At 45.3% G+C, this 15,445-nt stretch overlaps 1 long non-coding RNA gene across 1 annotated transcript in view; it reads left to right on the top strand.

Annotated features, from left to right (window-relative positions):
• Positions 1 to 6,508: 6,508 nt before the first annotated feature.
• LOC144371651 (uncharacterized) overlaps positions 6,509 to 15,445 on the top strand; it is a 48,856-nt gene continuing 39,919 nt past the window's right edge. The window contains exons 1-3 of the long non-coding RNA XR_013431604.1: positions 6,509 to 7,051; positions 12,507 to 12,627; positions 14,711 to 15,412. This is a non-coding gene — a long non-coding RNA (uncharacterized LOC144371651). The remainder of the gene's footprint in view (positions 7,052 to 12,506; positions 12,628 to 14,710; positions 15,413 to 15,445) is intronic.

The following is a 15,445-nucleotide window of genomic DNA, read 5'->3' as shown; positions in this document are numbered from 1 at the left end:
AGTAATTCAGCCTGAACACTGCACTACATTACCCAGAACTCTCAGGGGCTGCAGCTCCCAGGATCCTTTGTAGTAATTGAGCATGGAACTGCACTACATTACCCAGAACCCTCAGGGGCTGCAGCTCCCAGGATCCTTTGTAGTAATTGAGCAAGAACACTGCACTACATTACCCACAATCCTCAGGACTACAGCTCCCAGAACCCTCTTTGATGACTGAGCAAGCCCTGGGACTGAAGTACCCACAACCCTAAGGGGGAATTTAGCTCCCAGAACCGTCTGATGTGAGTGGGCTAATTACATGACTCACTACCCTCAAGGGCTATAGCTCTAAGGATCCTCTGTGGGGAGAACGGGAGGGCAGAGAAGTTAACTGTACTACCTGGAATCCTTGGGGGGGGGGGGGTGTTGTCCAGAGGCCTTCATAGTGAGGGCTGTGCAGAAGGCCAGACTACACTGCCCAGAATCCCTGAGCCCTGGAGCGTCCAGACACCTTCCTGTCGAGGGCTTCAGGGAAAAGCATCTGGGGTGTCCAGGCAGATCCCCGGAGCCGTGATGGTGAGGTCCACTTAGATAGCATGGACTGCATTACCCAGAATAATCAATGGCCCACAGACCTCTGAGGTCAGGGCTGCCCTAGTAGTACGGACTACAATGCCCAGAATTCCTGGGGGCTCAGAGTTCTAAGGTGCCATTATAATGTGGTCTGCACCAACAGAGCACCACACTACAAGGTCCCTGGTGCTTGGGGGCCTGCAGCTCCCAGGAGCCTCTATGGTGAGGGCTTCATCGGCTGAATACACTTCCTAGAGTCACTAGGGGCTCCCGTATAGCAGCGTACAGAAACTTCTGCAGTGAGGGCCACATTGTAGAATACTGGACTGCACTGGCCAGAATCCTGGAGAAGGTGGTACTTGCAGCCTCTGTAGACTTCTGTGGTGAGGCCTGCATGGCCAAAACACCTGACTACACTGCCAGGGTCCTCCAGGTGCCAGCATGTGGCACACAGCTCTCAGGTCCTCTGTGGCTAGGGTTGCCAGGGACCAAAAGAAAGTTCTCCTTCAAAGAATAGCCTGACAGTTACAAGAAACAGCCCCCTGGGAGACATCTTGCCTAGGAGGCACCCTGCAGCCATCCATCTCCCTGAGACATCCTGCGGCCATCTGTCTTCCTGAAACATCCTGCGTTATCTCACCTTGTGAAGACATACAGCAACTGCCAATAAGAGAGCTTCCCCCATCCCCAGCACATAAATACCCCTGTGTGAACAATAAAAGTTTGCAGCTTGATCAGAAGTTTTGTCTTGCTGTCACCTTTCGTGTCTCCTGTCCCTTCATTCCTCCCCATCTAGGTTTGCTGCCCACGTTGATGTGTCCTGCCAGTTGGGACATAGGGTGTGTGGGCAGAACACCAGGTGACACTGCCAGGGCCCTCCAGGTGCCTGGATAGCACATGTCACACAGCTCTCAGATCCTCTGTGGTTACAGTGTGTGGTCAGAATACCAGATTTCAGTCAAGATTCCCTGGGAATTCTGAATGAACATGTACCTGTAGCTCCCAGGGGCATCCATGACTATAGCTGAATCATCTAGAATGAATTATTTAGAATTAGTTAGAATGCCCCAAGGAAGGGGGCTGAAGCCTGCTTTCCCAGAATCACCAGAGGGTTTGATCTGAAGTAAGTTCTCCCCTTGACAGTGGTCACCATGGGCTGAGATTAAACTTGTTTTTTTTTTTTTTTTTTCCCACCAGGTGTTGAACTCAGAGGTGCTTAACAACTGAGCCACAACCGAACCCTGTTCAGTTTCTATTTTGAGGCAGGGTCTTGCCAAATTTCTTAGGGTCTAACTAAATTGCTGAAACTAACCTTGAACTTGTGATCCTTCTGCCTCAGCCTCCAGAGCCACTGGGATTTCAGATGTGTGCTACCACAACCAGCCTTAACTTCTTTACTGAAAAACCATGATCTGAAAATGGGGCAGCCTCTGGCTAAGTCACTCTGTCTCAAACACCACACTTCCCAGAGGCCTCTGCAGTGGGCTGTTTCTGGGCTTCTGTTAGGTGCATGAGTGAATTTCCCAGCTCCTGCAGCTGCACATGTCTGCACCCCTGCCCACCTGGCCCCTGGCTGCAGCAGCCCTTGGCCTGGTGGAGTGCAGGGCTGGGGTGCAGGTGTTAGGTAGTAGCTAGCAATGAGCAGTGAAATGCAGGCAAGGTCCTAAGAGTTCTTTAAACTACTCCCAAAGTAGATGAGAAAGCAAAGGTGGTAGTTAATTTGTAGAAATAAACCAAAGCAGAGGAGCTAATGGGAAGGCATGACAAGAAAAAGGAGTAATGGGACTAACTCTGTCCACTGAGGTTGGTGTGAAGCTACAAATTATGGCTAAAGTGGCTCCATTTGTCTGGAAAGGAAGTGCTGTAGGCACAGACCAGGCAAGACACCAAACAGGAAGCAGATTTTATTTTTCTATAGCCAGGTTCAGAGGGTGCAGCTTTTGGTGTAATTAATCAATCCCCCTGAACTTTGAGTTCAGTACTTTCAGAACTCTATACCCAGCATGTAAGGGGAGGGGCTCAGAAGCTCCCAGTCTGCAGAAGTTCACACCAAAGCAGCTTTTCCTTTCACTGTTCTGGGCAAGTTAACCCTTCAAGGACAGCGACTGAGAAGGGGGGAGCTGCTTCTCCCCTCCCTTCCTTCCCCTGTCAGCTCTTACCATGGAGCCTGATTGGTAACTTCTCTCAGAGATGTAGCCATGTCAGTGAGGCTCCAGCTCAGGGCCAGAGGCCTTGTTACAGGATTTGTCTTTTTTTATTTTATTTTATCACATTAAACAGTAAGAATCATTAGGCAATAAAGACCTTCCTTAAAGGAAATAAGCAACATTTTAATAGGTTTTATCATGTCAAAATATGGACAAACCTTAGATCACATTAGCATAGAAAAATTAGGGAAATAGCCTGAAATATTCTTGAGTTAATCAGTTAAAATTTTGATAGTACAGTACATATAAATCTCTTTTTAATTATTTTAACTTTTTATATCATCTGTCTAGATAATGATATAAAGATTTTCTGGTTTAGGAAAATACTTTTATCATTAAAACCTAGAATGTAAAGACCTTGTTTCACCCAAAGATGTTTTTTTGATTCTTCTTAGGACCTCCAATGTGTGCTTCCTCTTGGTTGAAGCATCTTTTCCTTTTAGAATTTTTCCTGCTTATACTTTGGAGTAATTTTTGAAAACCTTAGAATCTAAACAAATTTTTGTACTTTGATAAGAAGAAATATTAATGAAAATATAGTTAAAGCCCTTGAATATTTCTGAAGATAGAATTATATTCGTTTATCATCTTATAAAAGTTTATACAGGAGCTGGGGTTGTGGCTCAGTGGTAGAGCACTCGCCTAGCATGTGCAGTGCGCTGGGTTCAATCCTCAGCACCACCTAAAACCATTTAAAAATGGAAGTATTGTGTCCAACGACAACTAAAATAAAAAATTTAAAGAAAATTTGTAAGATAACTTTGAGAACTAGAGATTACGTGAAGGTTGTATTCTCTCTTGAAATCAAATTTATAGTGAAATATATTCATCTCAAATGTCTGTATCTAAAATATCTGTAAACAGAAGCAGAGGAGGTAAGGCAGAAGATCAGATAAATGCATGTGTAAGAAGTATGTAAATTATGTGTTTCTGTTGAAGAAAAGCAATTAGATAAATATATATTAACTAAACAGACATATATGGTAATCATGAATTAAGAACTATAGGTTATCAAAATACCTAGAAAAAATATATTAATAATAAGGGCATAACTTATAATTGTGTTAACTTTATGTAAGCACGTGGTTCTTAAGATATTTGGATCCATTTCAATTTATTTTTAACTAGGAGTGCATAAATAAATGTGTGATGTCACATGATGTAGCTGAAATAAGACCCTTATGTATATTTTATTTTTTACAATTAGTCAGGAATGAGAGTAAGGGTTTTATGCTCATCACAGGAACATTGCGGGCTTTTGTTTCTGCAACAAGCAAGTGCACCCCCATAACCTTCAAAATTAAAAGCAAAATATAAAAAGCATAGTTGGAAACCTCCCATCAATAGCTTTATTTAGTAACATAATCACAGAGGAAAAGTAAGGTTATTTAATTCAAAAATAACTGAAATGTGGGAGGCGGGACCAGGAAGCCAGCTCTGCTAGGCTTCCAGCAGTTACCATGGTGACGGAAACATATGGAGCCTGCTGCCCACAGTCAGGCAAAGGTTCCCTGAGCTTTCCTAGCTGGTGGGATTCTGTTAGATTTGTCTCTATCTCCCACCTAGGCAGGATCCTAGGGATGGGTAGCAGCTTGTATTTTCCTGTGTTTTGTACTTTTCCTTGTAGCACAGAGGACTAAAGGTGAGTTTTAGGGGCTGGGGATGTGGCTCAAGCTGGGGATGTGTGCTCTCCTGGCAAGCTCAGGGCGCTGGGTTCCATCCTCAGCACCACATAAAAATGAAATAAAGATATTGTGTCCACCAAAAACTAAAAAATAAATATTAAAAAAATTCTCTCTCTCTCTCTCTCTCTCTCTCTCTCTCTCTCTCTCTCTCTCTCTTTAAAAAAAGTGAGGTTTAACGGCAGACACCAGTGTTTCTCTCAGATTTTAGGGCAGTCTTCGTTTGGCACCCAGGCCAAGTTGCTTAAGGGTTAAAAGCACTGCTGGCTGTGAGCCTAGGTACAGACACCACAGGGAACAGCAGCTAAAGTCTTTTGTCCTCAGTGGCTGAGTTCCAGCCATTCTGATTCAGTAGGACAAGAATGTAGCAAAGAGGTTCAGTATAAATCTTCTGAGTGTTCACAAAAATAACATTCACTCCTCTACAGGTAAAGAATCATTGTATCAAGTCTCATCATAAAATCTTCCTTCCCCTTTTCTCACTCTCCAAGCACAGACTTCTAATATATAATCCCCCCCATCTTTACGTAATATTTCAAAATATAAAAATTTACAAAAACAATCCAAAAAAGTCCACAAAAGCACTTTCCCCATCGGAGAAGACTTAACAACATATCCCATTAATCATCTGAATAATTCTTTACATTTAGAGTCTCTAGAATTATAAAAATAATTTTTTTCTTTCTAACCACAAACTACTCCCAAATATTAAAAAGTTGAATGTCACAGATTTTTCTTCTACTTTACTTACTTTCTACAATTCAGCTCACAATACTCTGAAATCCTAAGCATGCTTAACTTCTGGAGAGAAATTTCAAGCCCACTAAATTTCTAAAATTCATCCTAGAGTTCCATATCGGCCACAAATTGTCACCTTTCTCATGACTAAAACACTCAGGGGCACTCCAGGTAAACTGGGCTGTGTTAAATAATCCACAAGAGACAGAAAAAATACCTTTTTCTTTGGGTCCTGTGGTGATGGCTCCTCTACCCTTAAGAGTCTGCAGAGAGAGAGAGAGAGAGAGAGAGAGAGTGAGAGAACTCACACACACACACACACACACACACACACACACACACACTTGTGCTGAACACTTTTATTGAGGCAAAGCCATTCAAATGAGGCAAGGGGTCAGGTTTCAGGGGGCTGAGTCTAGTTTCCTGATGTATGTGTCAGCAGGTTGACTGACATCTAGGAAGGCCACACCCAAAGGCAGAGCAAGAGCAGGGGACACACAAAGGGAGTTTCCATGGACCATTGTATCCCAAACGGGGCAAAGGGGTAAGATTACAGAGGAACAGGTGAGTGTAGCTCAACCTCAGGGGTGACACCTTCATCTGAAGACATGCCTCCATTTTCTGAGCTGGGACAATGCCCAAGTCACCATGAAATGATTGAAATGATCATTCAGAGCCTCTTGCTTCAGGACTGGAAGGTGTGGGTCATTCAGAGTGGCTCCCCACACTTCTACAAACTACTACACTGGTAAATGTTTGTGAAAAACTAGTAATGGGGCATTCAGCACCTGGAGTGATGATTTCTTCCAGGCCAGTGGCCAAGTGAAATAGAGAAACAGGAAAATAGGAAGTTTACCTACATTGATCTCTCTTGTAGACAGAGACTCTTTTGCTGATAGTCCTCAAATCAATTATGGTGAAGATTTCTGGGGAAACTTAGTTAAGATTTTCTGTGGAGGAGGGGGTGCCACTATAGAAGATCCCTTTAGTAGCACAGTCACACTAAGGTAACCTCTGACCAGGAATTGACCCCAGTGCCCACATCAACATGGGATTGACTTGTGGATGAAGCCCCCTAAATAGGATGGCCACGGTGACAGTTCTGGAGAGGACCAGCTAAGGTCAACAACTCCACTGCCCAACGTGAAGGAGGAGTTGACCACCTGATGGGCAGAGTACAGAGGTGGTCCCCAGTTCTCCTGGCAAACATCAACAGTAATGAAGTTTGGGGACAGCCTTGTCTCCTTTCATTCTCTGCCTGGAGATGCCCACTCTCCCCCTTGAGAGTGCTTTTGCTTAAGCCTCACTTTTAGTTTATTTTCACCTCACTGTCACTTCTCAGAAACCTCTCCTGCATGACTTTTGGTGTCTGACTTGAAATTTTCCTTCGCTGTAGCACAAGAGCTGGGGTTTGGAGTTTCAGCTCCCTGCTTTCTGGTGAACGCGGAGGTGGGCTTCTGGACTCCCTTTTCTCCTCTCCTGAGATTCCACTCCATGGTGACACAGCCAACTCTGCCAGACCTTGTGACAGCAGTGGGGACAGGTTCTATCCAGTAACAGCTGAGAGTGGAGAAAGGGCTGAGATTTACCAGGAACTAGGGGTGGGCACCACCTCTGAGCATGAGCAGGGTCCTGCAGGGCGTGGCCATCAGGGGCGTGGCCATTGGGCACGTGGCTATCCGGGCACTTGGCCATGGGGGGGCGTGGTCATCAGGGGAGGGACCTCACCGCCATCTTTGACGCCAGTCCTCCTTCAGGGTGAGAGGTGAGCTTTCTCCTCAGGGCCCACAGGGCAGAGCCTGGCTCCTGGAAACTGTGGGTCGCCCCTCAGGGAGGGGCCGAGCCCCCTTTTCCTCACAGCTACCTCAGGTGGGCGCCTGGTTCGGGGACACTATGGGTCATGTCCCTAGGAATGCCTGGAGCTCCCTTCTCAGATCTGCCTTAGGTGGACGCCTGGTTTGGGGGCACTGTTGGTCCTAGGGTCGCCCATAGCTCCCTTCTCCTCAGAGCTACCCCAGGTGGATTCTGTGCTTGGGGACACTAGATGTGACTCTAGGGACCCTCATAGCTCCCTTCTCCTCAGAGCTACCTCAGGGAGCCACTGAGCTTGGGGACACTGTGGGTCATGTCTCTAGGGACCCCTGTAGCTCCCTTCTCCTCAGAGCTACCCCAGGTGGATTCTGTGCTTGGGGACACTGGGTGTGACTCTAGGGACCCCCATAGCTCCCTTCTCCTCAGAGCTACCTCAGGGAGCCACCCTGCTTGGGGACACTGTGGGTCACTGTTAGACCAGGACACAAGAAAAGACCAGTGACTCCAATTAAAATCAAATGAATGCAAGCTGATCATTTCCACCAGCCGGGCTCCCTCTCCCACCCAAAACCGCGGGAAGAGACAGCCCCAGCTCCCTCGAAGCGCAGCTCCATAGCCCAGAAAGTTCCACAAAGGGGGTCACAGATAACAACACTCGGACAGCAGAGCACAAAGGTAGTTCACATTTTGCTGGCCCCGACATCAGAATTTATGAAGGTCATTGGAGCCTCAGAGAGGGGCGTGATCTGGCCAGGGAAGGCCAGGGTTCATGGGGCGTCACTACAGTTTCAGAGAGGGCTGCTGTGTGGTCAGAGAGCCAGGCGGGGGGAGTCCAAGGCACGGGCAGGCATTCCAAGCAGGTTCAGAATCTGCAGTAATTTACACGAAACCAAAATGAGCTTTTCATGGCTTTGTGGCAAGATGGTTCCCAATTTTAAGAGGGAATCAGGCTGGGTCTATCGTCATGTCTCTAGGGACCCCTGGAGCTCCCTTCTTTTCAGAACTGCCTGAGGGTGATGCCTGGCTTGGGGACACTGTGGGTCATGTCTCTAGGGAGGCCCAGAGCTCCCTTCTCAGAGGAGCCCAAGTGTGACACCAGCTTGGGGACACTGTGGGTCATGACTCTAAGGAGGCCTGGAGTTCCTTCTCCTTGGAGCTACCTCAGGGAGCCACCTGGCTTGGGGACACTGTGGGTCATGTCTCTAGGGATGCCTGGAGCTCTCTTGTTCTGAGTTGCCTGAGGGAGATGCACTGGAAGCTTCTGGAATGACCTGCAGCAGGTGTGGGAAATGTGGCATTGGTGAGGAGAGAGCCCCACCTTGGGACGGAGAGCTGGGATAGCCTGGCTGTGCACCCTGCTCCTTCACTATTTCATTCAGGCTGGCTCTGCAGCAGGCCTTAGGTTGTGACCCTCATCATCTGTTTAAAAATAATTTACATTAGGTATTTATTGTCATAATTTGAAAAAAAATTTAGTTGTAGTTGGACCTAATACCTTTATTTAATTTATTTATTTTTATGTGGTGCTGAGGATGGAACCCAGGGCCTTGCACGTGCTCGGCGAGTGCTCTACCACGGAGCCCCAGCGCTAGCCCCTCATCATCTTCCCACAGTTACCCCAGGTTATTCCTGGAGAACCTGGGTGGGATGAAGGAGGAATGATGAATGAGGTCCTAAGTCCAGGAGAGACTCCATTACTTGTGTTCCTTATTGCTTATTTTTTAAAATATTATTTTAGTTGTCCATGGATTGTGTTTTACTTATTGATACTGAGAATCAAACCCAGTGCTTCACACATCCTGGGCAAGTGCTCTGCCACTGAGCCCAACCCCAGCCCTCCTTATTATTATTTTTTTTTAAAGAGAGAGAGAGAGAGGAGAGAGAGAGATAGAGAGAATTTTTAATATTTATTTTTTAGTTCTCGGCAGACACAACATCTTTGTTGGTATGTGGTGCTGAGGATCGAACCCGGGCCGCATGAATGCCAGGAGAGCGTGCTACCACTTGAGCCACATCTCCAGCCCCCCCTCCTTATTGTTTTAATGGTTCTTTTATTGCAGTGTCAAAGTAGTAGAAAAGAATACGGAAAAATGGAAAAGCACATGTGTTAACAGCCCACTACTCTATTTCAGTTTAGAATATTATTTGTAACAAATGTATTTATTAAAAATGTATTTCAGGGCTGGGGCTGAAGCTTCCTGGTAGAGTGCTTGCCTAGCATGTGTGAGGCCCTGGGTTTGATCCTCAGCACCACATATAAATAAATAAGATACAGGTATTTGTTTGATCTACACCTAAGAATATTAAGAAAGTTTATTCCATGTGCTATACTCATGAACCACATTTCATCAAACTAAACTCATGAAACTAAACTCATAAACCACATTCTTATTTGGTTGAGAAAATTCCAGTTTAATTGTCAGTATATGTAAAGACATTTTCTTTTCTACTTTTCAATTTAGAAAGCATATCCCTATGTCTTATTAAAGTTCTACATTTGTTTATTTATTTTTATGTGGTCCCGAGAATTGAAGCCAGTGCCTCACACATGCTAGGCAAGTGTTCTACCACTGAGCAACATCGTCAGGCCCTAAAGTTTTACATTTATAAAAAGTTAAATCTCTTATTCATTGCAAGCAAGGGATTGGGTCTTCTGATGAGCATGATGCTTTGTATATTGCCAGGAATTCTTGTTGGAGAACTCTATTTGTGTTTTGTATCTTTTCAAAATATCACTTGAAAATATACCATTATGGTTTGAGTTCTGAAATTTGAATTTCTTCTTTTGAGGCTATATGTTTATTAGCAGTTAGAGTTATTTCATGTGAAGTGCCATAATTAGATTTTATCTTAATGTTTGTGCCCCTATGTACCTATAAATTGGCTTTTAGAGCAGAGTTGAGTATATTGCATATCTGCTGGGTTTATTAGAAAAATACATACACTTTTTATCATATTTAAAATGTTATCATATTTAAATTAGTAGAAGCAGAGGTTAGATATGTTAGTATTGTGAGCTGAACAAAGTGCAGGTTTACTTTACTTATTTTTGGGAGGTTGATATAATGGCTTCTTTCCTGTTCTATTCCTGCTATGGTTGTCTATGACCAGATGTCTGGCCTGGAGAATTTTTTTCACACTGGGTGTTGAACTCAGGGCCTTGTATGTGCTTGGCAAGCAGTTAGCTACATACATCCCCAGCCCTTTTTAAAATTTAATTTTGAGACATGGTCTTGCTATATTGCCCAGATGGGGCTCAAATTTATGATCCTCTTGCCTTAGCCTCCCAAGTAACTGGGATGACAGGCATGTGACTGGCATGTCCTGGAGGAGTTTGATGCCAGTCTCAAGTTTCCAATGTGTTAATAATTTCAGAAGCTATATTATGTCCATTTTTCTTCTCAACAGTCAATAAGTTCTTTTTGTTTTTTCAATCATATGCTTTAATATGAACATGCTTCATGATGTGTCCCTGCTGTTCATGATAGTCTAGTTATGCGATTCACAGCAAGAGTGTTTTGATTCTGATAGTCTCAGTGGTGTTTCAGGTCCTACATATTTTCCCTGAAGCAGTGGTCATTCATTTCCTAGTTGATTACACTAATAAGATACAAATTCTTTTTTTTTTTCTTTTGTGGTGCTGGGGATTGAACCCAGGGCCTCCTGCATGTTGGGCAAACCCTCTTCCACTGAGCTGCATTGACAGCTCCATAGATCCTTTAGTTATGATTAGCTTCATGACTAGCTAGACTGATAATAAAAATCATATAGAAATTTTACTGAATTTGAAACATTCAAGAGTGTGGACATCGAATAATTCTTTGTGATTTCTAGAGTAGTGTTTTTTTCATAATATAGCAGCATCTCAGATCAGGCATGGATGGAGCTGCCACCTATGCTCCTATTCTCACCATTTCCTTCAGAATGTCATGGAGGAAATGAACCTTGGTGTCTTCTTAAACTCTTATGCTCACAAGGCAGATTGATTTCCAATCTTGTTTACCTTTTTCTTCTCATTTAAGAATTTGGGCATCTGATAGTTCCTTATGGTTTTTAGACGGTAGCATGTTTTCCCGTAACACAGAAGCATCTAAAGTCACTCTTGGGCTGACTGCCACCTGTACTTCTCTGGGCTCACCACTTCTTGCAGAGCATCTTGAAGATGGACACTGGTGTCCTTTTAAACTTTAATGCCCAGAAGGTGTCACTCATCATCACTGCCAGTGCTGTTACCTTTTTCTTTTCTTTGACTATTTGTCCAGGGCAAATATTTTGTTTTATTACTGCTAAAATGTATGCATAGAAACAAAATAGAGACAAGGATTTTTGGAAAACTAATCCAAAGTGAAAGTGAGTCAATTTGCCATTGGAACATGTATTTTTAAAAAGCGGCTCTTTTGATAAAATTCAGCCATGAGTTGAAATAAAATCTCATTTTTTCCTCTAGTCTAAAGCGATCAAGTTTTTAGAAGTACCTAGTGACAGCATAAAAAGATAACAAGTTGGGGCTGGGGATGTGGCCCAAGCGGTAACGTGCTCACCTGGCATGCTTGGGGCACTGGCTCGATCCTCAGCACCACATAAAATAAAATGTGGGGAGCCATTCTCACACGTGACTGGGCAACTCCCGGATGGGGTGTGAGGCGCTCTGGCTAAACTGTGTTGGAGCTTTCCCAACCCTCTCCTGGTGCGAGAGCCTGTCCCTGTGGGGGTGTGACTGACCACTGATCCTGAGGCCAATCACTGACCCTGACCTTGGAGTGCTGCCCCTCTCAACCTTCATTGGATGGAATTCTCCCCTGAATTTCTTGTTCCCCAATAAAAGGCCACTCCCAGGTGTGCTCTCTCTCTCTCTCCTGCTAGCCCTGAATAAGCCTTGCTGCCCTACCGGGTGGTTCGAGGTGAGAATAAAATAAATATGTCATGTCCACTGAAAACTGAAAAATAAATATTAAAAAAAGATAACAAGTTTACATGTGTTACTTCAACACAGCAAATAACAGAGGCACTTGTCTTGAATTAAATATTGGCTTGAGTTATTTGATTTTTGTGTTATAGTAAATTTTGTGTTCATAATAAAATACAGACGTACATAATAGTGTCATTTACCAGTAATTATCTATACAAATAATTAAGAAAACAGGTGTTTCTGAAAATGTAGCCATGTTCATTTATTTATTTTTTAGTTTTAGGTGGACAGAACATCTTTATTTTACATTTATGTGGTGCTGAGGATTGAACCCAATGCCTAGTGCATGCCAGGTGAGCTCTCTACCATGGAGCCTCAACACAGCCCGAGAATGTAGCCACATTTAAATTTATTTTTAGTGTCTTTATACAGAAATTTCAAAGGAAGCCTCAACCTGACTTTTCCCTTGTGATGACTTAGGTGCACTATCTCAGATGCGTTAACATCTTAGACTGTTTGTCATGAGGAATAAACACTAGTATGCTATAAATAACTGAAGTTGTATTTCCTCTGGGTTCTCAGTTCTGCCTCTTCCTGTTCCAGGACCCCACCCAGGACCCCAAGTGACATCCAGTCAGCATGTCTCATTAGACTCCTCTTGGGGTGATAGTTTCTCTGAACTTCCTTGTTCCACTGACCTCGGCACATGGGGAGGACCTGTCAGGTATTTTTAGATTGTTCTACTTTGGGGTTTACTTGTTTTTCCTCACATCTAGACTTGGGCCATGGGTCTGGGGGAAGCAGTCACAGAGGTGGAGAGCTGCTCTGTCATCTCAAGCCCTCAAGGTGAATGTCACCTTAGTACTGAGTGTGCTCAGCTGGCTGGGGAGTGCCTTTCAAGGTTCCTTGGTTTTCTCATATTTATCCTGGGGCTGTGGGTCTGGGGCAAGCAGGGCACAGAGGTGGACAGCTGTTTTGTCATTTCAGACCCTCAGGTGAATGCCATGTGAGTACTAACTGTGCTCACCTGGCTAAGGTAGTGCCTTTCTGACTGTGGAGTTACTGTTCTCTGCATGTGCCCATTGTCTGTGTTTCTGGAGGAAGTCATTATAGAGGGCCCACACTTAAGGAACAGGGAGTTAGCTGCACCTCCTCGATGGCCTCGTCTGCCTTAGTTATCTGGTATGCTTCTTCACAAGAGGTTTCTGCACAAGAGAATGGCATGTTGTGAATAATTTATCTCAGTCTATAGCTTTTCTTTTTTTTCTCTTTTCACAGAGTTTAAAATTTAATTTTTTCATATGATGCTGGGGATTGAACCCAGGGCCTCACATATGCCAGGCAAGTGCTCTACCACTGAGCTATACCCCATCCCTTTAAACATCTCCCAGGCTGGCCTTGAATTTGCAATCTCCCTGCCTCACCCTTTTTTTTTTTAAAGAGAGAGAGAGAGAGAGAGAATTTTTAAATATTGATTTTTCAGTTTTTGTTGGACACAACATCTTTGTTTGTATGTGGTGTTGAGGATCAAACCCGGGCCACACACATGCCAGGCGAGCGCGTTACCGCTTGAGCCACATCCCCAGCCCCCCTGCCTCAGCCTTTTGAGTAATTAGGATTCTTGGCATGCAACACCACACTTGGTAAAAATTTAATTTTATAAAGTCCATGCTATCAATATTTTCTTCTGCCATTTAGTTTTAGTATTGTGTGTTAAAACTCACCACCAAGGGCTAGGGATACAGCTGAGGTTGTATGTAGCTGAGGTTGTCCACCATGTGTGCAGCCCTGAATTTGATCCCCAGTTCCAGAACACACACACACACACACACACACACACACACACACACACACACACACACACACAGAGTTACCACTCTCTAAGATTACATGGATTTTCTTCTGTTTCTCTTTAAATATTTTTTTTCAAATTTTAGTTATGGATGATTATGAGTCAATTTTTGTGGAAACTTTGGTTTGGATATACTTTCATTTCACTGAATATAGTTTCCAAAGCTTGTTCAATCACCATTTTTTGACAAATAGTGTTTAATAGGTTTCATTTCCATTTGAATTTCCAAAATCATGTGCCGAGTTTCTCTTCTTGCAACTAAAAGGCTCAGGGGTCATCCAGGTAAACTGGGCTGACTGGGCTGTGCAAAATGACCACACAACATACACAAATACCTTTTACTTTGGGGTCACTCTGATGGCTCCTCTGACCTTAAGGGTCCGCAGGAAGAGAGAGAGAGCGAGAGCACGCGCTGACCCCTTTTAGTGAGAAGTTATTCAAATGAGGCAAGGGGTCAGGTATCAGAGGGCTGAGTCTATCTTCATGATGTCCACTGTCAGCAGGTTGACTGACACCTGGGTAGGCCACACCCAAGGGCACAGTAAGAGGAGGGGACACACAAGGCACTTCCATGGAAGATTCTACCCTGAACAGGGCAAGGAGTTATATTACAAAGGAACAGGAGAGCGTAGCTTCACTCATGACCCATGGGGCTATAGCAAGACACACCCATGCCCCAGACACCGACCCTCAAACCCAAGAAGGTGGGGGAAGCTCTGCCACATTTCTGTGACTGAGCGCCTCACACCCAGCTGGGGAGTATGACTCAGTCACATGCAAAGTTGGTCTCCCACAGAGTTGCCTCCTGGCCTCCCAGTCCCTGAGCAGACAGTGGTGGTCAGCAGGAGGACACCCACTTCCTGGGCCCCTGCTTGGCCTCCCCAAGGTCCCCGCCTGGCCCCTCAGCACCCTGTATCAGGGGCTGCACCTGAGACCAGGTCTCTCCTCTTCCCAGGCCAGCTGCCCCTCTCCAGGACTGACCACTCGGCCAGGACCAACTCCACACAGGCCTCACTCCCAGATGGAGGCTCGAGCCCCAGGATGGCCCTTCCTGGTCACAGCACTGCCCGCCCCTGCCCACAGCACAAGCTGCACTCTGCCATCATGACCACGGGACCCCAGGACAGAGACTCCCGGCACCTGGCAATCAGCCGTGTGCACCTGCAGGCCACCTGTGTGGGGACCTCCAGGAGCCCTGTGCTGAGCCCTCTGGAGTCGGGGACTCAACGTTCTAAGTCACTCTTAGTATGTGCATGTGGGAGGGCAGCGTGAAGCCCCTGTGCAGGGACAGTGTGCAGGGGCCTCTCGGGGTTATGCAGGGAGTTCCCATTCCACCAGCACCTCCAGCCTAGTCCCTGAAGACCCAGAAACAGACGCTGGAATGAAAACTTGTGTGTGAACATTCACAGCAGCACCATGCACAAGGGTCAGAAGGGAGAAGTGACCCAGTTGTCCACTGAAGAGGAATGGGGAACAGGACGAGTCCATCCACATGATGGAATATTACTCAGCCTTGAAAAGGACTGCAGCTCTGCAAGTGGGATGGACGTTGAGACATGGGGGTTGGTGAGAGAAGCCGACACAGAGGGTCACATAGTGTGGACTCTGTGGGCAGGACCTATCCACAGCAGGCCATCCAGACACAGGCAGTGGGCAGGTGATGGGGCTGGGCAGGGGACTGGGTCACTGC

This window comes from Ictidomys tridecemlineatus, chromosome X (genome assembly GCF_052094955.1).
Source record: "Ictidomys tridecemlineatus isolate mIctTri1 chromosome X, mIctTri1.hap1, whole genome shotgun sequence".
Classification (NCBI taxonomy): domain Eukaryota; kingdom Metazoa; phylum Chordata; class Mammalia; order Rodentia; family Sciuridae; genus Ictidomys; species Ictidomys tridecemlineatus.
This window is presented reverse-complemented; position numbering and strand designations above follow the sequence as displayed.